The sequence below is a fragment of the Cornus florida genome, unplaced genomic scaffold (assembly GCF_030987335.1).
Source record: "Cornus florida cultivar Cherokee Brave unplaced genomic scaffold, ASM3098733v1 CherokeeBrave_3.0.0_Hap2_Chr05, whole genome shotgun sequence".
Classification (NCBI taxonomy): Eukaryota; Viridiplantae; Streptophyta; class Magnoliopsida; order Cornales; family Cornaceae; genus Cornus; species Cornus florida.
In genome coordinates, this window is record NW_026775575.1 from 47,821,280 (window position 1) to 47,845,576 (window position 24,297).

General features: G+C 37.7%; 1 pseudogene; it reads left to right on the plus strand.

The window, feature by feature from the left end:
• The first annotated feature begins 6,914 nt into the window (after positions 1-6,914).
• LOC132310802 (small nucleolar RNA R71) lies at positions 6,915-7,012 on the plus strand (annotated as a pseudogene).
• The last annotated feature ends 17,285 nt before the right edge of the window (positions 7,013-24,297 follow it).

Sequence of the window (24,297 nt, forward strand, 5' to 3'; positions counted from 1 at the left end):
AAATGGCTCATTTCAGCCCACTTGCACCTTGGTTTCTTCATTTTGTTTTCCTCTTTAATGAAGTGGTTGGAGATGTTGGTTGGTGGCCTTTTGGTGGTAGATAAGAGGGATAAGAGCCACACAATACAAAAAGCTTCATTTTTACAAGATAGAGGAGAGAGAAGAGAGCAAGAAAGGTGTGTTCTTGGAGCTAGAAGAGGGGAGCTCGAAAATGGAGGTCAAGGCTTTGCTTCTTCCTTCCTCTAGTGCATCAATGGGTAACTAAACCTCCATCTAGGGAGGTGATGAAGCCTCCTTTGTAAGCATGCTATAATCTTGTTTTAATTTGGGGAATGAAGTGTATTTGTGATCTTTTCATATTCTAGAGACTTACACATGTTGTAAATGTTCTTCAATTCAATAAATGATTGTGTTAAATGTATCATCTTGTCTTAGATTGTATGTTTTCATGATTATAGGGCTTATATCTTCATAGTGAGAATGGAGATGAGAATATGAAATGGTTTTCTTGGCATGTCTTGTGAAGGTTTTGATAGTCCATTCCTAGGAACGATGAACCATACTACACCCCTAGTTTAATGTAGTTAGGTAGATGGTTCATACCAACCGTGGATGGATTATACTTAGTCTTTGATTACATGTGTATTTACCATACAAAGTAAGGGATTTGATAGGCCATTCCTAAGGGATTATACTTAGATGGTTTATACTTAGCTCTGATTGTATGAACTTCTTGAAGATAGTGTAGTTATCATGCATCTCTATATATCATGGTCATTTACATAAGTAGTTCCCCAAGTTAATTGCAAGCTAGCATGTTTATGAGGTGTGTGGTGGATTCATTTCCCTAGTCCTCTCCACCTAAGTTTCACCCCTTTTAATCTCCTTCAATTTATCGTTTTATGCATTCTGAATTCGTAGTTGCAGTGACAAACAAACAAACCCTTATTACCCCTTATCATTCTAAGAACGATTCTAGACACTTAGGTCGCCATAGACTAGCGCAGTCCCAGTGGTTCGACTTACCCGACCAATAGCCCTATTTTACAATGATTCGTGGTATTGCGAAGGTTGATGTATAATTGACCAACCGATCACACAAACACTTAATTCATACTCCCATGCTTTAACAACAATGATGCAAGGCAATTAAAAAAATAAGCCTCCACGCAGGCCGACGATTTAACTAAGGGATTGAGTAGAGAAAGTCTCACAAAGGTCCTTTAGCACTTCAACTCCAAATTTAAAGCTTAGCTTAGCAAATTTTAGAATTTTTAGCTTTTTACTTTCTTTGCTTGCTTGAATTGAATGCTCAATGGCTCCTTTGCTTGCTTCCTCTCTAATAATGCACCTAGTTAAGTAAGAACAACACAATAAGTAACTAAAAAAGAAAAAGAAAATAGAAGTAAAGTAAAGCATGATCAAAAGAATACTAATCCTAATCAATTCCACAAATCTAACGTTGCCTAATCTAATCAATCAAATCCTCGACAACGGTGCCAAAAACTTGGTGTGGCGGGGGTCGTCGTCCTCACCGTCAAGCTTAAAGAGTATGCATTAAGGCGAGGGTTAAGAGTTTTATATTTATAGAAGCTACTACTACCTTTCACTAAAAATATAGCTAGGGCTAGTATGGATCGTCCCAAGGACTGTGAGGATCGAGCAATGTCGTGGAATTGTTACTAGGGCTAGTAGGTCGAGTGATCAAATAATTGGTTGGTTGGTTGATTAAAGAGCAACTAAATTAAACTAATTGATAACAAAATAATGCAATTAAGAGTAAGTAAGAGAAAGAGAGATCTTGGGGTTTAGAGATCACCACCAAGCGATGCATTTCTATATCATTGACAAGTGATTAATGAGGGCAAATGGCGTGTTGCAATATTGGTGTGTGTGTGTTTGGTTGATTCAACAAGCAATGATGACTAGTTAAGCATGTATTGTCTAAGCATCATGTGAAAGGTACAACATATCTAAGCAATGAAACATATATTGTCTAAACAACATGTGAAAGGCACAATAAATCAAAACAAGTCATTAATCCTTTCATTAAGCTCACAATCCAAATATAACACAAGGATAGAGACATATGCTAATTGCATTCAAAAGCTTAAATCATCAAACAACAAGCATAGATTGTCCTCCCATTTAACACTACACTACAACTACACTACATGTACACTACTAGCACGAAAATAAACTAGGGGAGAGGCACAATCCATCAAGAGATAAGCATAAACCATCAAGAGAATCACAAAAGCATTCCTTTAAGCACAATGTTTTGACAATCTCCAAATCTATAGCATCAATACACATAGACATGCATCAATAACACAAAATCTAGAGACAAGCACATGAACATCTATTCTAGCATACATAGACATATGGATAAAGTGAAATGATCAATTGGAAGCATTAAACCACATAAATCATTGAATAAACAAGATTTATATATCAAAGTATCAAAACATCAATTACAACACTAATCCCTCAATAATACACAAGATTAAGATATAGAAAGCATGTTTGGGGCTAACTCTAGCCCCAAGAGGATGTCTAGCCACTCATAGTGATGTTGCTCCAACCCTCAAGGGCTAATTCCATGGTTGAAATCTGCTCCTTGTTGATAAAGAACTCCAATGGTGTCTCTAGCCTCCTCCTCCTCTAAGCTTGCTCTCCAAAAGATGATATGAAATTAATGTTGGCTCCCTTGTAAAAAGCAATCCTTATCTTTATATATGTAGGTCAAAATGACACCAAAAATGAGCTGAGGTCATGCACACAATATTTCCTAATGATTGGATAAAGGACAACTTTCAATGAGATGGAAATGTAACTTTTTCGCACTGGAGGAAGTTCGATCGGTCGAACCTTAGACTTAGACCGATCGAACTGGCTGAAATCTATCGAACTTAGGCTGGATCGATGCAACTGGTTGAGCTTTTTGGAAAAAGATAAATCTGAGATATTTTTGGGAGATAATTATAGGAAAAGGACGAAAGTGGTTAGTGGGTGGTATAGCTGTGGATAGGATCAATCATTTGAATATGGGCAAAAGTATTCGATCGATCGAAGGATGGTGTTGGATCGATCGAACTTTTGGAACTTTATGCTTTTGGGTCAAGACTTGGATCTATCTTGAAGTGCTGAGATCGATCATTGTTCGATCGATCGAAACTTGAACTTGGATCGATCGAACTTTGTTGCTTGTCACATTTGGCTTCATTTGCTTCCCTCTTTCTCCACTTTGCTCCTTTCTTTGTTTAATCCCAGAATTGCTTCAATTAAGCTCTTATTTAGCTGAGTTAGCTTATTTTCGGGATAAGTGCCTGAAAATGAAAATAATACAAAATCAATCTAAAATGATAAAGTAAGATAGATAAAGGTACTAGAATGCCTAAGCTTAAAGGGTTTAAATATGCACTTTTCAGTGCTCATCACCTTGGATCCTAAGAGATATGACCAAAATTTATCAAGGGCATATACTATGGCAAATAATTTTTTCTCGGTAGTAGAATAGTTCAATTGGGCACCCGAGAAAATCTTACTCGCATAGTATATAGCACATGGTAGTTTACCTACCCTTTGCACCAAAACAGCACCCATTACGAAGTCGGAAGCATCACACATAATCTCAAATGGTAAGGACCAATTTGGAGGTTGCATGATGGAAGCGGATGATAGAAGAGTGCGAAGTTGATGAAAAACATTTAAGCATGCTTCATCAAAGACAAATGGAGTCTCCTTAGCAAGAAGGTTGCACAAGGGTCTAGCAATTTTGCTAAAGTCTTTGATGAATCGGCGATAAAAACCGGCATGTCTTAGAAAGGAACGAATTTCTGTCACCGTAGTAGGTGGAGACAATTCGAAAATCAGCTCAACTTTTGCTCTATCTACTTCTATTCCTCTTTTTGAAATGACATGTCCAAGCACGATTCCTTCTTGAACCATGAAATGGCTCTTTCCCAACTTAACACAAGATTAGTCTCATGACATCTTTGAAGCACTTTTTTGAGATTTTGGAGACATGAATCAAATGAGGACCCAAAAATCGAGAAATCATCCATGAAGACTTCTAAATACTTCTCCACTATGTTCGAAAAAATTGACATCATACACCTTTGGAAAGTGGCAGGAGAATTGCATAATCCAAAAGGCATCCGTTAATAAGCAAATGTACTGAAGGGACAAGTGAAGGTAGTCTTTTCTTGATCCAATGGATCTAGAGCCACTTGATTGTACCCCGAGTAACCATCTAGGAAGCAATAGTATTGTTGCCCGGCCAATCTTTCCAAGATCTGGTCAATGAAAGGCAATGGAAAATGGTCCTTTCTAGTGGCAGAATTCAGCTTTCGGTAATTTATGCAAACACGCCATGAAGTGGCAGTGCGTTTCGAAATAAGATCACCCTTAGCATTTTCAAAAATTGTAATTCCCGACTTTTTGGGAACCACTTGAGTTGGACTAACCCACTTAGAATCAGAGATAGGATAAATGATTCACGCATCTAAAAGTTTCACAACCTCCTTCATGACAGCTTCCTTCATATTTGGGTTCAATCTCCTTTGAGCATCCCTAAATGGCCTTTCATCCTCTTCCATTTGTATGCGATCCATACAAATAGAAGGGTCAATGCCTTTGAAGTCAGCCACACTCTATCCAATGGCTTCTTTGTTAACTTTAAGCACTTCTAAAAGATCATTCTTTTGGTCATTTTCAATATTTGAAGCAATGATGACCGAAAGAGTCTCTTTTGGGCCTAAGAAGGCGTATTTGAGATTTGATGGAAAAGGCTTAAACTCAAGAGTAAGAGGAGAGATGAGAGAAGGAACTGGTGGAGTACTAGAGACTGAAGGAAAAGGTTATTGCTTGCTTTTCCAAGGTGGGTAATCCAAAGTGGCCACAGAGTCCATCAAAGCATTCACCTCATTTATGTATCCTTCTGTGTTAAAACCACAGCTTTTAAATATTTCACAAAGGCACGCCTTAAGAGGGTCCTTAGTAAAATAGAGGGGAGAGTCTCCTCTATGATTTCATCCAAAACATCCACTAGGAAACACTCATCTTCATCTGTGGGATGTTGACTCGCATTGAATACATTAAGCTTAACCATCATATTGCCAAAAGAGATATCCATAATGCCTGATCTATAATTAATGATGGCATTGGTAATGGCAAGGAATGGCCTTCCTAGGATAACTGGAATGTGATTAGTAAGATTAGGGACTGGCTCAGTATCAAGTACCACAAAATCAATCGGGAAATAAAATTTATCAACCTTAATCAACATGTCCTCAACAATTCCCCTTGGTTTCTTAATTAATCTATCGGCTAGTTGGATCACTACCGATGTTGGCTTCAAGTCCCCTAATCCTAATTGCAAGTAAATAGAGTATGGAATGAGATTGATACTTGCACCTAAATCAAGTAGAGCTCTACGTATCTCTTGTCTTCCAATAACACAAGAAATGGTTGGAGCACCCGGATCCTTGAACTTAGGAGGAGTGTTAGACAGAAAGGAACTCACTTGTTCCGTTAAAAGCACTTTCTTAAGGTCCCTTCCCTTGCTCTTCCTCTTTAGTGTGCACAAGTCCTTCAAGAACTTTACATATGGTAGAATTTGCTTAATTGCATGTAGAAGAGAAAGATTGATTTTCACTTGTTTAAACACTTCATCATATCATTAATTTTTCCCTCTTGTCTCCCAAATGATAAAGTCTCTCTCAAAGCTTGAGGAAATGGAGCTTTTGGCTTATAAGACTTCTCTAATTGGGGAGATGATGATGAAGATGATAGAATGTCCTTTTTGGAACCACTAGCATCCAATGGAGTAAAAATATGATTTTGAATGGGATGGATGCAACCACTAGGTTGTGTCAATTCACTATCCTCCTTAGGTACCTCTACCTTATTATCCACTTTCCTACCATTTCTCAAGGTAGTAATTGCTTGAACTTGCTCATTTCTAGAAAATTTCAATGAAGGACTTGCTTGCGCCATAAATTACCCCTTAGGATTGGTCTTAGTTTGACTAGGCAACTTACCTTTCTCTCTCACATTTAAAGAATTAGTTAATTGCCCAATTTGAGCTTCAAGCTTTGCAATTGATTGAGAGTGAGAATGAAACAATTGATTATCCTTTTGACGATCACCTAATGCTTACAAGACCTTATCCTCAAAAGAGGAACTTTTAGGAGGCGCTTGATTTGGATTAGAGTAGGATTAAGAATTTGATACTTGAGGATGAGAGTAGGATTGAGAATTTGATGCTTGAGGATGAGAGTGTTGATTCACATTGTGAGGATAGAATGAAGGACGGTAACCTTGAGAATTCTGATTTTGATTTTGGAGAAGTGGGGGAATATACTTTGCTTGGAAACCTTGAGTTTGTGGAGGGACCGTCTCCTTGATTTCTTTATGCAAAGTTTGGATGATTTTTCCACCCCGGATTGTAAGTATTGGAATAAGGGTTGTTCCCTTGATGAATGAAAGCTACATTTGCTTGTTCTTGAGACTCACTTGGTATGATTTATCTAAGAGGGCAATTTGAAGTATGGTGAGTGTAACTAGAACAAGTCATGCACATTTCACCGGACTGATGAGGATAAGATTGAATTTTTGGTCCTTGATTCAAAAGGAATGTATCAAACCTTTGAGTAAGATTTTTGACCTCGGCGGCAATTTCCATGGAAGAGTCTATTTGATTTAGACCTTTCTTTCCTCCCACATTTGCTAGGTGACCACCCCTAGAAGATGAAGATCTATGCATTAAGTTTTCACTCATTTTTTCGAAAAGATGCCAAATTTCATCTTTATTTCTTTCTATGTAGCTTTTGCCACAAAAAGTATCAACAATGCCCTTATTAGCAATGGATAAACTTGAAAATAAACATTGAACTAATTGCCACTTAGGAATGTCATGATGTGGACACTTCCGTAGCAAGTCATTCAAATGTTCCCATGCTTTATGAAGGGGTTCTCCGTCTTTTTATTTAAATTCACGAATGAAAGTTCTCATTGAATTAGTTCGACTCGAGGGATAGTACTTTTTTAGGAACACTTGTTGCAATTGTGCCCAAGAGGTGATTGTATTTGACCGCAAGTTGTTGAACCAATATTTAGCTTTATCCCAAAGAGTGAAAGGGAAAGACTTCATTTTTAGGACTTCCTCCAAAACATCCGTGATTTTCACGGTGGAACAAACTTCCAAGAACTCATCTAAATGTTTATAAGGCTCTTCATTGCTCAACCCACAGAAAAGGGGGCACATGTTAATGGTGGAAGCCTTAATCTCATAATGATGAACACAAAAATTTGGCAATTGAATGCAAGTGGGTGCATTATATTGATTTGGAGTGTATCGATCCCTAAGGACCATTGGAGGATTGAGAGGATTGAGAGGAGGATATGGCATTTGACCTTATTGATGATATGCCATTTGACCTAGTTGAGGGTATGCCATTTGAACATATTGTTGTTGTTGCTCACCAATTGGGGGAACAACATTTGGCCTTGGCATCCATAAATTAGGTTGTTGCACAACATGATTGATTGGTCGTGGCATTCCCAAGGGTGGATACACACCTTGAGGATCCATAATATGAACTTGTGGTGGGTGGTGCACACCGTTATGATCCACATGACCAAGATCTACAATGGGATCTTCAATTAGATCGATTGGGTCTTCCATTAAAGGTGATGGAAGATCAAAATTTGGAAGATTAGGATGACTATCCCTAGTAATACCTCTTAAATGTTGAAGAGAAACTTCGAGATTTTTATTTACAGGAGCAAGAGGACGATTAAGTGATCTATGACCATGCATGCACTAGAATAAGTCAACACATCAACACTTCAATTTTTCAACCTCCACATACAATGTTCCCAAACTCCTCAATAATATCAATGCACTAAAAACAAATAAATGTCTCCACACGGGCCGCTGCCTTCTACAAAAAGGTATGCTTGGACTTAAAAATAAAACAAGTCAAATTAAGCCTCCAATTGGGCTGTCCAAAGCATGCAAGATGGTAAACAATTAAAGTACTAAAATTAAAGAGAACTTACAGATGGTCCTTAAGTAACTTCAAAAATATTTTAATTGCTTCAACGTCCAGCGTTTGCTCCACTTTACTTCAAGTACCTAATTGACAAATATCAAATGAGAAAATAAAAATTAAAATGACTTTAAAGTAAACAATCAATAAAGAACTAATGTCTAATTCAATTCTTTAAAACCGTTAGATCCCCAGCAACGACACCAAAACTATGATACGACCGAGCGTGTGCACAAAATAATGCACATCACTTTAGGTTAAGAAATAATGTCAAGTGGGCATCATATTTTATAATTTATAAAACCACTAAACAATTATACTATGGAGTATGAAGCGAGTATGGATCGTCCCAAAAGATCTAAACAATTATTGGTTTTCGGAATTGAATTCTACTTTAGTGCTTTGTTGGTTGCTTGAGTTGTATTAGTTTTGGACTTGAATTGATAGTTTACAAAAATTTGAATTGATGATCAAAACAAAAAATTCACATTGGCCGAATTGGTTGTTGGGTTGTGGTTGTTGTTGAACTTGGATTGTGGATGGGTGCTTAAGTTGGTTAATTGTTTAGAGTTGAATTAGTGATTGGGGAAGTTTGGTTGTTGAATTTTGCGGATTAATTGATTCGAATTTTGGTTTGTCATTGCAATAGAGTTGTTGCACTTGGTTGAATTTGCAGTTCATTATAAAATGGGTGTTGCCAGTCTAAAAACTTGTTACTACAAAGCCTGAACTAATTCCCATATATTTCATTCTCTAAAAAAATGACTCGTGTTTCTTCTTCCAAACGTTTTAAACCCTCTAAAGAGACTCCCAAAGCCACGTGGCGTACCAAACATCTGGATTTAGAGACTACCTTCGACATTGAAGGTACGTTTCGCCACAATGACCCGACTGAATGGGCAGTGTTAGAATTTGAAAGGAAGCATTTGTTTTGCCTTTTTAGACCAGCTGTAGAGGTTGCATATCCCGGTATCTTATTTTCATGTTTTAGTTCTAATTTATGTTTTTGTCAATTTCAGGTCAATAAGGTTCAAACGGACTAATTTCAATTCATTACAGCCTTTTTGGAGACAAGTAACGACATTCGAAAAAAGTTCAGAAAATGGCAAAAAGAGGTCACAGCCCATTATTCGTATAGTGTGCTTATTCTTCAAAAGCGATCAATTATACCTTTTTTTTGGGCCTTTGATGATGTTCCCAAAGATCAAGAAGCAAACCAATTAGCCTGGGACCAAAATAGAGCTAGAAGAGGCTAGAAGGAAATTTCCAACACTAGGGGATCGATCCCCCACTATTCACAGAACTAAAAATGCCCTTGGGGGATTGATCCCCAAAGCTAGGGGATTGATCCCCCATCACCTGGCAGCATTGCGGGATTGATGTTTACTTGGCTACGGGATTTTATTGTTTTGCGCTTATTTTGTAACTTATTGGTCTCCAATAATGTTTATTTAAGGAGACCAATACCCATTATTTTTGGGGAGTTATTATTATTATTGATTATTAAGTTTTTATTTTCATAATTGAGATATCGATATTCTCTCTGGAAAACACGAAGAAAAAGCAAGGGTTCTTGAGAAAAGTTCAGAGAAGAAGAAGAGGAGCCAGATGAATCAAAGGATGGGACTTGTTGACATCTTGCATCCATCAACCATGAGCGGCTAATTCTTCAACTTAGGGTTGGATAAACCCTAAGCATGTAATCTAACTTTTCTCTCTTTTACTATTTTGAGGATTTAATTTATGTAATTTTTGTTATAGCCTTAATATATATATAATAATTCTTTCAATTGATTATCTTTGACAATTTCATATATATCATCTTATATGTTTTTGAATGATAATTGATCTTTACACTTGATTTCTTTGTGAATTGAATCATGTGATGGCTATGCATTGTATTAATTTGATGTAATTGTGTTCTAATTTGATGGAAATTGCTTATATTAGATGGGTTGTACTACACAATTAGGTTAATGTCTAGTTTAAATAGGTTAATTTCAGGTTTGTTTTGTTTAATTTAAGGTAAATTAGTTAATTGTAATTAAATTATTAGGTAAGTAGACAATCCATACAATTGTTTTGTAACGACCTGAACCCGAGGGTCCGTATCACTAACCGAGTCCTTACCCGAACCCGAGGTCAACAAAAGACGTTACCATTCATTCATATGGCAATACATAATATACGTGTCATCCTAGGGTTTATAAATAATAATAATAATAATAATAATATGGATCATAGCTACAAAATAAGTCAAACAGTCCACTAACCCATCAAAACCTATGGAGTAATGTCGTCCGCCACTTCCTTTCCCAAACCTAAAAAATGTTAAAATAATGGGGTGAGCTTAAGCTCAGTAAGAGGTGTCTAAGACACACCTCTTATGACCCCGTGAATCCATGTATAGAATAGAAATCAAGAGAACAGGATTATACTATACCGGGGATGCAATCCATATCCACACCGTCAAATATAAACACAATGTCATCCAAGTCACAAATACACAATATATGCCAATGAAGTGCAATGCCATGCCCATGTCGCTCACCATTTCCGAAACAATTCTGTTTCAACTTCCAAACCGTTAATGTAATCCGACCCAAGGCACCTCCAAGGCATCACGAAAGGGGGACTGACTAACTATCCACGACCACAAGGCACCTCCAAGGCGTCGCATCCGGCCTAGTTAGCCTAATCCCTAGTCATCTCTAGACTATACTAACACCACGGACCACTAGACGCTTCCTAGGCATTCGGGTTTTCACAAACACTATTCCAAAAACTTTTTTCCCAAAAATAATTTCATTTGCTTTTAAAACGAACCTTTCCCTTTTACTTTTCCCAATGAATGCATGAATGCTTCATGCTTCTGAATGCCAAATTCAACAATAAAATTTTACATGCTCTTCTACATCATCATCATTTTATTTTTATTATTATATATATATATATATTTTTTTTAATAGAAAATTCCAAACAATTATTTCATAACCACAACATTAATTTCCATAGCAATTGGGAATTTACGAGTCACATAATATACCAAAATTAGACATGCTTATTCACAATAATGTAAATAGCCATGTATATAACTCAATTAGCATGTAAAACACATTCGTCATTTTGAGCACATACAACCACAATAGCAATGGACAAGATAATTAAAATTAAGCATGCTAAAGGTCAAATTAAAGAGAAAAATTCACAAAAATCCAAGAAGTCATGGATTAGAACACCCCTACCTTAATTTTGTAGAAAACCCTCAAATTTGTTGAATCCAAACCCTAGAATTCAAAATTCTTAGGGTACACCAAAACCACTTTTGCTCCGATCAAATCAAAGATCTCGACGCGCTCTTTAATTTGCCGCAAACGACATCTAAAAACTCCAAATGGTAAGGGAGATATCAAGGGTTGAATTTTTGAAGCAAAAGGAAAAAGAAAAATCTCAAAGGAGAATAAGAGAGAGACAGTTACGGGAGAGGAAAAGAAGTGAGACCTAAATGACTTCTTAGCCTTTAAAAGAGGTGGTGGGTTCTACCACCAAAAACATTTTCTTTTTCTTTATTCATTTTCCTTTTATTTTCACCACACAATTATACATATATAAATAAATTATAACCATTGTAATCTAACCTCCTTAAAAGATTTCATCCTCGAAATCTACCCTCCTTAAAGGAGGAGACCCACAACCACACACTTTCTCGAGAACACCTCATAAAACCCCAAAATTGTGAACTCACCAACATTATTGCCTTTGACACCGGACGTCACCTGGCAATCACACACCATTGTCACAAAAACACAATGCTCACCACCCTATGAGGGTACTCATTACTCACGACATCAGAATACGAGACCAGCTAGGCCCTACATCCGACTCTCAATGGACATCATTCTACTCCACACTGTTACGCAAGACTCTGAAGCCTGAAATAAGAATGGTCTCTAGATCACCAAACATGACAATATCCTATCTCAGCCCATCCTTTAAAGGACACACAAAATCCCAAACAAGGAACCCCATTCATGACACAATCAAGCTCAACTCTAATCTACACATCTCTATCAGATCGAACACTCACTACCTAACACTTAACTACACCATTACATACCCGTACAACGACTACCAACCACACTAAGCATCAATCACTAAACTTATCATCCTCAAGATAACTAAACAATAAATCTCCCAATGACTGCATAATCATGAGGCACAAGAGCAATAAAACATACTATCCTGTACCTAGAACCCAAATCCTCAAAACAAGATCTTCGATAATCAATAATCATACTGCAAACCCTTTACCAGACACTTGGTACTACCTAACACACTCCGTCATCTAAAATAAACCATCCGAATCCACATTGTCACACCGACACAACCTACGATACCGTACTCTCACTATTCCTGACAACCCAAAGCAATCATGGACCTTTGACCCGACATTATGTTAAAGAAGGATTGATTTAGGAGAAATGGTTAGCCAGGCCATTCTCATCCTCGATCCAGTCTCAACACAGATGTCGTCCCTGTTCTCAGGTCTAAACCTCAAACACATAGTCCACAAAATAACCAAGAGATCCACTCACTATCCACCCATCGTTCCACATAACCTCAACAACTATACAGTCACATATTAACATGCTAAAAGCAACACGACAATCATTGCTTGATCACACAATCATAACAAGCTAAAAGCAATATAACACTAAACGTCACAATCATCGACCAACATTAAAGATCCCTAATTTCCTCATAACATCCATATCAGGTAAACAACTCATAACATTACTCGATTCAATTCCTACCCCGTCAAAACACACAATGCGACTATCTCATGCCTGAAATGTTAAAAACCAAGGTCAATCATTCCTACAGTTCTTCAACGGAATCCCATAATCATGTTTTAGCTGCAAAACATTCAAACAATATCAACACTTGTCCTCAAGACATTGCTAGAATCAATCACCTCTAAAAATATCCAAATACATAAGTTACATCACATCACCTAATTATCCTCAAGCTGTGATTTGCGAACATTTCCTAGTCATCACCGCCAGAACTAAACATCGGAAGCACAACCCCTATTCAGCAACCCGTGCCTCACATCCTACCAGTCAAAACCACTCTCAAAACAAACACTACAAAAACTGAAGACTTCACCTCCCCCCGTGGGAGTGAGTCAACCCATTCAATCAGGACCTCAATCGATGAACTCTAACAGTGTAACAAACTGCTCATAAATCCGTCCGCCCACGGACGCGCACAACTCTTAGATGGAGTACAAGTCTCGTGATAAACGACGTCCTTGCCAGGTCCAGAACAAACAGAAAGGGTAACAAACCCCACTCTCACAAGAGACTGACGACTCGCACCTGAATGCACCCGACAACACCTTGTCACATGCTACATACCAACTGACCAACCATGGACACCCAATCTCACATGAGATGAACTAAACTCCTTACACACAAAGAGAATAACCAAATGGATACCCATACGGAACTACGAACTCAATTATAGGCGACCTCACCACTAACGGACCATTATACACTATCAACACAGAAATTTCGCATATGATACCCCGCAACACACATGCCAACCAAAACCAATCAAATCTCTACCACCCATTCATCGAGTACTAAGATACAACTCACAACACAACAATAAGACAAGAGCATCAATGCTCATAACACACCAACACTAGAAATGATCACAACCCATTAGACACCGCATCCCGTTACTCCCAAATAACAACCCCTATGCCATAAAATGACACTTTACCACCCGTTCCATCACTACCTTCCCAGACGATACTACCTCTATCACTGTGCACACTCAACTTGTGACCTCAGTCACAACAACCTACTGACCCATCAAAAGAAAAGGGTGCCTATCTGGCAACATCGTCCTCACTGGCTCTGAAGACTAAGCTGCTCACCATCACCTCGACTGATGCACAACCCCCATCACCTACCTAAAAGCATACAACAAACAACTCATAATCTCCAAAGCACCCTCTGATCATATCCCAAACCATTATGCTCATCAATACTAAACATCACACCATAACGCCTCTACTACCATCATCCTCGAATGACAACACAAACCTTTTATCTCACCACATCACCAAGTCACCACCAAGCAATTCAACCGATGATACCATCATAACAAAAGAATAAGCATTACTCTCGATACCTTCCATAATAGCCACTATTTACCACTAGGAAAGAACCTCTATAGGACAATGCCATGCCGATAAATCTTTAAAACAAATTGAGCACAAATCTCAGAATGCTCAACACTCAACTATTACCTCAAAACAATTAACGAGGCAATCAATCACAAACGCTTATCTGGTTACTCAAACCACTCATCCTAAGACAATCTACATGCCTAAATAATAAAACTTCATACCCTAGGTTCAACGTCACTACCTCCCCCTCTTCACCGTTCCTCAGAAGCCCCGATAAAAGTCGAATGGGGCTACCAACTAAACCTACGAGATCACCCTTGTTCCAATCATTTTAATCATCTATCTATCTCTTTGGATCCTTAAACAACATGTACTACTTCCCCATACCCCAGACACAACATAAAATTCAACTCTAGTCCAAAGCTTTCAATTTCAAAAACACAATCCATTAGATACACCGTACCTATCCTCTTTCACTAAGTCCTCAAATGACCTAGTACTCCAATGACCCTACACTACATACTTTATCGTGCAATCATACACTACACAGCTAAAATTATCCACTATGCACCACCTCGAGACTCTCTCGATAATTGTGACAACCTATAATCCCACTCATCCACCAAGCCATGCAATCAACTCACCGAGAGTTAATTACCCGCAACACACTCTTGTAACTTCTTGAAATGTGAATCACCCTTGACTAACAAGTCTCTAAGATATACTCTTACAAGACCACGAAATGATCCACATCCCGCAACCGGTCCTACGTCACCCTAGACCTACAGAGTCTAACAAGTCCCCTTAATAACCAAAACCAACATGCTTCTTTAGACCGTACCAAAATACTCAAAATACACGTCTACAACCCATAGACTACACTCGGGACTCAAGCAACCTCTATCACACCCACCACAAACTGGTTCGAAGAGAACCTCAATATTAAATCATGATCTAAGTCACAAACACTAAACCCCTAAGGTCATACCTTTCTCCTACGAAACCCTCACTTTTACACCTGACCTCCACAGTTACAAAAACCCACACACCGATGCATGAAAGTCACACACAACATAGACACCGTACCATAAAATGCGATCCTATTCTAAAGTCGTGCTCTAAGCACCATACAAAATGTAACAAGAAGATCAAAATGACTAAACACCCAATAACTCAATCCATGAGCTAGAAGTCAACACCTGTAGTTCAATAAGAACAAGTACCTAACAACCCTGGAATAACCGAGCTCTTTTCCTACTTAGGTCAAAACTCACATAACCATCATATGCTTAACCGTATAAACACATAAGAAAATAGGTATATACATATGACATACTTATATATATACACAATAACCGAAGCATAACCCTTAGCACAACCGTGTCTTATCACATAAGTTTAACCAATGAATTCATTAAATTATTATGTGAAATTAAATATTCCGTTATACACACTTGCACAACCCGTGCTCAACTATCCATTACATTACAATGCACCATTTACATGCCATAACCCATACTTACAGCTCGCCATCTTATCACGTATAACATGCTTTCAATCATTAATACTTAAACATTCTAGCTATGTAACACATATTTTAACATTTAAGCACATAAACATGTCAACACTTAGTAAGGCAGCATGTCTCTTAAAATCGTAAACACAAAGTAATAAAACAAATAATCAGTTATACATGCTTTTCAACAATTAAGCACCTTAACACATAAGCATATAGACATGCAATTCAACTTCTCGTGCAATCCTAGGTAGGACTTTACCTGTCGTCCTAATGGTATTCGAACCATTGCTCTGATACCAATTTTGTAACGACCTGAACCCGAGGGTCCGAATCACTGACCGGGTCCTTACCCAAACCCGAGGTTAACAAAAGACGTTACCATTCATTCCTATGGCAATACATAATATACGTGTCATCCCAGGGTTTATAAATAATAATAATAATAATAATAATAATAATAATAATAATAATAATATGGATCATAGCTACAAAATAAGTCAAATAGTCCACTAACCTATCAAAACCTGTGGAGTAATGTCGTTCACCACTTCCTTTCCTAAACTTGAAAAATGTTAAAATAATGGGGTGAGCTTAAGCTGAGTAGGAGGTGTCTAAGACACACCTCTTATGGCCCTTGAATCCACATATAGAATAGAAATCAAGAGAACGGGATCATACTATACCAGGGATGAAATCCATATCCACAACATCAAATATAAACACAATGTCATCCAAGTCACAAATACACCATATATGCCAATAAAGTGTAATGCCATGCCCATGTCGCTCACCATTTCCGAAACAATTCCATTTCAACTTCCAAACCGTTAGTGTAATCTGACCCAGGGCACCTCCAAGGCGTCATGAAAGGGAGATTGACTAACTATCCATGACCACAAGGCACCTCCAAGGCTTCGTGTAATGACCCAGTCATTTGCCTTCCTTTCCTTTTCCTGAAATTTTACGAATGAATTTTTTTCGTTTAATTTTCTTTTCTGAGCTCTGTTTCGTGTCGCTTAGTGTCATCTCGAGTGCTCAGAATTGGTTCCTGAGACTCTTTTCCGTGGATTGACAACTTCCTTTGAGGACCGAGTCATTTTCACATTTTTCGTTTTTCGACACTATGCACTATTTCGTCCTTTTCCCTATTCTGTCTTATCTCTGTTTGTCAGTTTTTGGTACAACCTCACTTCTCATGCTCGGAGTTGGTTTTTGACTTCACGTGCCTTCATCTTGAGTGGTTTCCTCGAAATATGTATATTACTTTTATAAGAAAGTACTCTGGTTGCTCCCGGTACCCACAGGGGCATGGATGCACAATTCTTTAGAATCTTTTTCATTTCTTGGGGTGTTTTTCGTAAATATCTTCTGAAGATATTTTATTTCAAGGGCATCTAAGAAAATACCTTTTGGAAGATATTTTCATCCTGGGCCAATTTCGTAGTTAACCCTTTTTGTAGGGGCCATTGTGCAATTAACGAAAGTTACTACAAAAATGTCTCGTCTGGATCCTGGATCCTCGTACGGGATTCATTTTCACTTTTCGTTGACTCAGAAATTCATAGAATTTTCTTCTGGTCATTTTTCTCCAGTTTCAGAGTTTTTGGACCCAATTGCAGCCGAACTTGTTCGGGGCATAACTTTCTGCTCGGAACTCAGTTTTTGATACTGTTTCTTCCATTATTCATATTTTATCATTTTGAATCTTTTTTGTTCACAAAGTTTTGCCATTTGAGCACGTCTGCTCAAATTTTACTTTTTCAGACCCGGCGGAGCCCGTTCGGGACACTTTTTGAGATTCTATAAAAGGGGGGTGAGATATTTCATTTTTCATCTTCTCCCCTCTTCATGCATGACCTTGAGGTCAAGTTATGATTTTGATGGGGCTTTGATGGGGGTTATGTTCACGGCGTTGTCCCCGACAAAACCTAGTAGTTCCGTCGAAATCGGAGCACTTTTATTTTGGTGGGCCTTTGGGATTTTCATCTCAAATTGAGGTAGGAGATGTTCTCGGTTTCAATTCTTGTTATATAGCATGCTTGTCATGCTTATACAACTTGATTGCATGATTAAATATAAAATCTACAGATTTTATTATTTATTTTTCTTGTATGGGATCTAAATTTTCCGGTTGCTCATGACTTGGTTTAAACATGTAGCATGATTTTATATTGCCCCTTGATATGCTCATTGTCGTGTATAAAAATTGGAACATTTGAATAAGTATTAAAGATTTTATTTAATATTTATCTTAGGTGAAAGATTAATTCACATGGCCTTAACTAGCTTGAAATTAATATGTGTTAGCATATTATATTAGGCATTAGCATGTTCTTCAACATATTAGAATTTGAAAGTAATTGGAGGTATTTTGAAAATTAGTAATTATTAATTAATTTGCCCCGAGTGCACTATTTACTCTATTTGAATTCCGACTTGATATTCTTAATTTACATGCCATATAGCTTCACATATATTTGATTTAGAATATCCGGTTAGGTTTTGAAACCTTTTATTTAATTAAATTCCATGTTTAAGATTTAATCCTCATGGTGATATAAAACTTGGAATTGAATTGTGGCATGCTAGAAAATTACGCTTTGGTGTGCTTGTTCACATATATTAAATTGGGATTAATTGTATGAGAATTGCAACCTTTATTTTATATTTAACTTTAGTGAAAGTTTAATTTACATAGGTGTAACTTGCATGAAATAAACTTGTAATGTGATATTACATTAGTCCTTGGCATGTTTTCCAACATAGGTTAATTTGAGAGCATTTGGTTAAGTTTGAAAATCTAGAGATTTTAATTAAAAGAATTAATTAAAATCTATTTTGTGGTCCCATTTGCTTAATTAAGATTTTAACTTGATATTTGTATTGGCCATGACTTGTTTACTAGTATATATTAATTGTGGACCGTTTGAAGTTACTTTAGAACCTTGGTAATTAAATTAGCATGATTTAATTAGAGTTCGACTTTGTTGTTCCAATAACCTAATTGAGTTTTAGAATGGATATAGGTGATGACCATGCCATATACTTTAATATGTATTAATTTGAGGTTATTTGGAATTGAATTAGAATCTAAGGAATTTAATTATTTTTATTTAATTAAATTCTATCGAATTGAGCCATGGATTTAATTGTGTTTGAAAGTCGTTTCTATATCAAAATCCTGGACATGGACTAGTTTTATATTCATTTGGTTATGTTTTGAGCATTGGATAACATAGTTGCTATGTTTATACTCATGAGAATATGTTTTCCTTATTGAATATATTGTTGCCTTGTGTAATGATTTGCACATTTCGTATTTAACATCATTCATGCATAGCGTGTAACGAATCGCACACTGAAGATTCGACATTCATCACATCATATTAATTGTGGACATAGAGCATGTATTGTATAGGTTTTCAAATTTGGTTGTGCTTGGTAGATAGTTGATTATCTTGCATATTCCTGTTGATATATACGTTGTTGCACAACTTGTTGATTTTGGAAACTTGGGTATGTCGTTGTTTGACTATGGCTAGGACGTGGTTCTAGTACGGGGGATAGTCCCTCTATATATAGTCTAGTGCGCACATAGGGAGGTTACCCATGGGCTAGTAACCCTAAAGTAACTATGTTGTCGGTCTGATCCGACGTGACGTCCGAGTATCCACTTTGTTTGATTTCGCATTTCATTTTCAAGTTGATAACTAGATGCTGTTGTAACTTGTTGTTTCTTATTTGTTGTTCCATTTTAAGTTACAGGATGTTAACTTTGCGAAATTGTGCTTTATGCGTTGTATTGGAAGTTCCAATGTTGGTTAAATTGCATCGATATTGAAAATCGTGTTTTGACGTTCTAAGAAAGCTTAGGATTGATCATATTGATTCATTTATAACATAGACGTTAGGAGGGATGAACCACTACTGTTATTTTGTGCTTTAGATTGTAAGTTGATGGCTTTGAGAACTTAAACCTTGTTGCATTGTATAACATGCACTTTTGTTGTTGAATTGGATGGATAATGTGATTCTTGTTAACTTGTATTCAAATATGCTTTTGTCATGTTGTATGGATTACTCTAGGCCTAGTTCAATTGTATTAAAAATGCAATACATGTTAATCTATGCTCAAGCATTCATCTTGTCGTGTTCTTTGGATTATCCCAACCATGATTCATTTCATACACGTATGTATATCATGATTCTTATTGCTTAGACTTTAAGGTAGCTTAGGATGCTCCCCGAGTCTCACTTGGACATAGACGTTAGGTGGCATGAGCCCCTTTAACATGTGTTCACCTTAAGGTGATAAATTTGTAAAATGCTAGGTCGATGCATGCTCATCTCCTACGAGTAGCTTTATGTTACTCACCTCTACGATACTGGGGCATATTTCAGGTACGAAGACTTGGTTCGTGACGCCTAGCATTCCTTGGATGTCGTGTAGCTTTCAAGTTTCCATTTCACACAAATGTTAGCATGAAATGTCATTTTGTAGACTTATATGTCAAAATTTGTATATTTGATTCCATGTATGCAATGTGTACTTAAGTACACTCCTTTCAATGTATTTGATATTTATGAGATGAGGTCGGAGGCCAATGACCATCATATTGTGTTCTATGTACTTTTTAACTTCATGAAATATTGTGAAAATCTTGAAAAATCGCAAGTCATTGCTTCAGCATAATTGCATCGGGTGTGGGAATTCCATTGTAATTCTTTCTTACGGCCTTATTAATCTTGTATGAAGTGTGACTATGGGCCAAATGGTCAATTGACTCCATTTTACATTTTTGGGTTCCATGTTTTCCTTTCCAAGTCCATTTTTGCCTTTTTGCCCGTTGGGGGGTCGGATTTTGCATCGGCTATAGTTTTAAGTCATGGACCATTATAGCACGTCCAAATAGGTAAGTTACATTTGCGTGCATGATCGTTTCCAGGCAAAACCTTATCGTTTGTGTTTTGAGCCTCTTGTGAATTCATTTCGCACTTTTTTTGCATATTCTGATCTAGGGGCATTATAGACTTTTCACGGTGGTTTTAATTTCATCTTTCAATATGATTGAATAGAAAACATGATTTTAGGGGCGGTTTCTTTTCCGTGTTTTTCCAGAAAATGTCGTCTTGATATCGGAAATCACTTATGAAGTTCAGCTCTCAGTTTTTCAAAATAGCAGCTTTTTGGACCTCCATGACCAGATTTCATGGAGGGGCATTTCGGGCATTTTACATTGCATTTTTTTTTAATTCTTTCGCGAATCATGTAGAAAACTCAATTTTGAAGGGGGTTTCTTCTTTGTGTTTTTGCAAAAAAAATCATCTAGGCCTCCAAATTCAGTCTCTGTTCTGGATTTTTCTGAAAAATGACCCCATAGCAGCTTTATGGGCTGCTGCTACCAGCCATAGTGCACCCAGCGCACGCGCGGCATGCATGGGCGTGTGCATGGGCGCACATGGGGGCTGTCATGGCCCCCTCGTCGGGCTGCCACGACGTCAATAATTCTTTTGGGCTTTTCTCCTTCGTCCGGACTCCGATTCAAGTGAATTTTTTTTTGAACTTGACAAATTTTTCGTTGTCTTTCCAACGGTGTACTTGGTTGCACCCGGTTCTTCCTGGATAATTACCAATTTACCCTTTTTGCCTTAAGTGCTCATTTTTCTTCGCCATGCCGTTTCTCCTTCATCCGGACTCCGAATCACGCGATTCTTGAGTCCATCTTAATTAGTTTTTCATTATCCTTCCAGCGTGTGCTCGGTGGCACCCGAATCTATAGCTTTCAGAAATGACTATTTTGCCCCTGGGGGCTTATTTGTCATATTTTCGATCTTTTGCTTCCACATCAGTTCTTGTTGAGTTCCACGACCTCATGGAAGGTCACTTTGACTTCTTAGAGTCTTGTTTTCTATTTTTGCTTCCGCATTCGGATCTGTTATCGGATCATCCATACGGTTCATCACAGGACACGCTGGCCTAAAAACCAGGGTCGTCACAGGTGGTATCAGAGCTCCTAGGTTCGAAAACCTTGGGACGACGGGTTTTGGGTGCATATCATGCTCACGTTGTTTTGCTTTAATGTGTCATTTATATCTTGATAACATGCCTTGTTTGATAACATGTCTTGTATGATAACATGTTCACAAGCTTAGGTGTTTTGAGACATCTATTATTTGTTAAGCATACTTTATGTGTATCTGTGCTTCTTGATAAAATGTTTTGATTTGATAACATGTCTGTTTGCTTATGTGGCACCTTGAGTAGATAGTCCATTGCTATGATGCATGCTAGCTGTCCCCTTTTATGTCTGGTTTTGGCATTCTCTCTTAAGATCTGTCGTATCCCTTGGATGCATTCTTGTTTCACGAGTTTCTTCCTTAGATAGGAGAAATTCATTCTGTAGGGACCTATGTCGGGAACCTTCTTGTCTGTTCTGTCGATTAACCTGAGTAAGGCTCATGTGAGCGTAAAGGACTGCGATTCACTTTTTTTTTTCTTGTCTGGTGGAGTGAGACGTGGGCTAGGGAGGCACTGTTTCATTTCCTTTTCCTTCGTGGCTTCTAGATCTAAGGCCTTAAGCGTAATGGTGCCAGTGTCATTGTTGTCAGAGTTTTGGGATTAGCTACCCCAACTCTCGCAAGTGCCTGGTTCCCGCAGTGCTTTTTGTAATGATCATTTATGACATTGATGTTATTTGTATCAAAAAGTTCCTTTTTGGAGCATGTTACAAACTAGTGCCTTTTACTGTCATGCTAACTTACTGATGAGTAAGTGTGGGCGAGCTCTGGTCACTGTTCGTACTTCCTTGTCACTCTCTTCTTCTATCATGTTTCAACATTTTGTTGTCTTGGGATTCTCTTGGTAGTTGACATTGAGTTAACGTGCCTGTTCGTATGAGGTGTTGTCTTAGTTCATGGTTTCGTGTTCCTTCAGTTAATCTTTAGACTTCAGGATTTGTCCTTCAGTGCGTTGTGAGCTGTCCTTTGATTTGACCTTTTGTTCGATCATTATTCTATTCTCTCTAGTATGTTCCTAATTTCGGGGACGAAATTCCTTTAAGGAGGGTAAGTTGTAACGACCCAGTCATTTGCCTTCCTTTCCTTTTTCCTGAAATTTTACGAATGAATTTTTTTCATTTAATTTTCTTTTCTGAGCTCTATTTCGTGTCGCTTAGTGTCATCTCGAGTGCTCAGAATTGGTTCTTGAAACTCTTTTCCGTGGATTAACAACTTCCTTTGAGGACCGAGTCATTTTCACATTTTTCGTTTTTCGACACTGCGCTATTTCGTCATTTTCCCTATTTTGTCTTATCTCCGTTTGTCAGTTTTTGGCACAACCTCACTTCTCATACTTGGAGTTGGTTTTTGACTTCACGTGCCTTCATCTTGAGTGGTTTTCTCGAAATACGTATCTTTACTTTTGCAAGAAAGTACTCTGGTTGCTCCCGGTGCCCACAGGGGCATGAATGCACAATTCTTTAGAATCTTTTTCATTTCTTGGGGTATTTTTTGTAAATATCTTTTGAATATATTTTATTTCAGGGGCATCTAAGAAAATACCTTTTGGAAGATATTTTCATCCTGGGGCAATTTCGCAGTTAACCCTTTTTGTAGGGGCCATTGTGCAATTAACGAAAGTTATTGCAATAATGTCTTGTCTGGAGCCTGGATCCTCGTACGGGATTCATTTTTACTTTTTGTTGACTCGTAAATTCATAGAATTTCCTTCTGGTCATTTTTCTCCAGTTTCAGAGTTTCTGGACCCGGTTGCCGCCGAACTTTTTCGGGGTATAACTTTCTTTTCGGGACTCAGTTTTTGACGCTGTTTCTTTTGTTGTTCATATTTTATCATTTTGAATCTTTTTTGTTCACAAAGTGTTGCCATTTGAGCACATCTGCTCAAATTTTACTTTTTCAAACCCGGTGGGGCCCGTTCGGGGCACTTTTTGAGATTTCTATAAAGGGGGGTGAGATATTTCATTTTTCATCTTCTCCCCTCTTCATGCACAACCTGGAGCTCCCATGGCAGCCCAAGGGGTGCTACCATCTTCTCTCTCCTCTTTTGGTTCACTTTTCCTTGATGGAAAGTCTTCGGCCTTAGCGTTTGTTGTTCCCCTCGCCGTGCGCTACCTTTCCCCCTTATTAGAATTCAGTTTTGACCATTTTTTGGGTTTGGTTTTGAGGTCAAGTTATGATTTTGATGGGGCTTTGATGGGGGTTATGTTCACGGCATTGTCCCCGACAAAACCTAGTAGTCTTGTCGAATTCGGAGCACTTTTATTTTGGTGGGCCTTTGGGATTTTCATCTCAAATTTAGGTAGGAGATATTCTAGGTTTAAATTCTTGTTCTATAGCATGCTTCTGATGCTTATACAACTTGATTGCATGATTAAATATAAAATCTAGAGATTTTATTATTTATTTTTCTTGTACGGGATCTAATTTTCCCGGTTGCTCATGACTTGGTCTAAACATGTAGCATGATTTTATATTGCCCCTTGATATGCTCATTGTCGTGT